Here is a 2,052-nt window from a genome sequence, read left to right on the forward strand (position 1 = left end):
CGCGCCGGCCACACTCCCCTCCCTCTGTCTGGACGAAGACGACAGAGGAGGGAGGTGGGCTGGGCTGGCTGCTGGCTGGGCCAGCCAGCTGGCTGGGCCGCACAGTGGAGGAGCCCAGGTAAGCTCCTCCTGTCATTTCCTTTTCTGTTTTTTAATTTCTGACATTTGTTTTGATTTAAATAATATATTAAATCATTTATTTAACTTATGCCAATTTTTGCAGGAGCTATTTATATTATTCCAGAGCTCTTTTATAATTGGCATAATATTTGGGCATATATTAATATATATAATTAATATATTTCCAATGCAAATATTTATGCATTAATTCCAGATGCCCAAAATAAATGTCCATGAGCCACTAAAAATATTGGTTTGATTTTTATCTCTGTCCAATATTTTCAGAGAGCAACATGAGCATTTTCTTGGACCCTTTTGGAGAAATTTTTATTTGGGTCATTTTCAAAATGGTTCTGAGGGTTTCACAGATCCCCATTTCAAGTTTCTGATGAAAGAGTAAACATGATGCAACACTCTAATGCATGACTAGCTAGGATGTGACAACTCACCCCCACTCAAAAGAATCTCGTCCCGAGATTTGGGTTCCTCCGGGAAGCAGGCGGGATACTCGAGTCGAAGACGATCCTCCCTTTCCCAGGTTGCTTCATCCTCAGAATGGTGCGACCATTGAACCTTGAGAAACTTGATATTATGACGTCGCGTGGTACGTTCGGCTTGATCGAGGATACGAATGGGGTACTCTCGATATGTAAGATCATCTTGGAGATCAAGCATTTCGTGGTCCACTTCACGGATAGGATCCGAGAAGCAACGCCTGAGTTGAGAAACGTGGAAGACATCGTGGACTCTGGAGAGATGCGGAGGTAGTTCCAACTGGTAGGCAACTTCTCCTTGTTTGGCGAGAATGCGAAAAGGTCCAATGTAACGAGGAGCCAATTTGCCTTTGATACCGAAACGATGGGTTCCCTTCAGAGGGGTGATCCGAAGATAAGCCTTCTCGTCAACCTCGAAAGTCATAGCCTTATGCTTTCGGTCATATTGACTTTTTTGACGGGATTGGGCTGTTTTCAACTTTTCACGAACGATACGAACTTGTTCTTCTGCTTTCTGAATCATATCCGGGCCAAAGAATTGTCTTTCCCCGGTCTCTGACCAGTTAAGGGGTGTTCGACATCGTCGTCCATAGAGAACTTCAAAAGGGGCTTTACCCAAGCTAGATTGATAGCTGTTGTTGTAAGCGAATTCGGCAAATGGAAGGCACTTCTCCCAGTCCATTCCGAATGAGATAACAGAAGCTCGAAGCATGTCTTCTAGAATTTGGTTGACGCGTTCCACTTGACCACTTGACTGAGGGTGGAAAGCGGTGCTAAAGGAGAGACGGGTTCCCATAGCATTTTGGAAACTTTCCCAAAATCGAGAGGTGAAAAGACTTCCTCGATCCGAGTTAATTTCCAAAGGAACACCATGGAGGGACACTATTCGGGAGATGTATAAGTCTGCCAGCTGACTAGCGGTTATACTCTCACGAACAGGTAAGAAATGGGCTACTTTGAAAAGACGATCGACCACGACGAAAATAGCATTATTCCCTCTCTTGGTCCTGGGAAAACCGGTAATGAAATCCATACTAATTTTATCCCATTTCCATTCAGGAATAGCTAAGGGTTGAAGGGTGCCAGCAGGCCGTTGATGCTCTGCTTTTACACGACGACAGACGTCGCAATTTGCAATATACTGAGCGATTTCTCTCTTCATCCTAGTCCACCAGAACCTCTGGCGTAGGTCCTGATACATCTTAGTACTACCGGGATGAATGGTGAGAGGAGATTCATGAGCCTCCTTAAGGATCAACTGTCGTAGATGCTGGTTCTTGGGAACCACTAGACGGTTCTCAAAGTACACAACACCATGATCATTTGTGGAGAAACAACTAGCACCTCCGCTAGCAATGTTCTCTTTGATTTTAGATATTCCCTTATCTCGCTTTTGGGCAGCGATGATTTGATCCGTAAGAGTAGGTTTTGCTACCAA

This window comes from Triticum aestivum, chromosome 5B (genome assembly GCF_018294505.1).
Source record: "Triticum aestivum cultivar Chinese Spring chromosome 5B, IWGSC CS RefSeq v2.1, whole genome shotgun sequence".
Classification (NCBI taxonomy): domain Eukaryota; kingdom Viridiplantae; phylum Streptophyta; class Magnoliopsida; order Poales; family Poaceae; genus Triticum; species Triticum aestivum.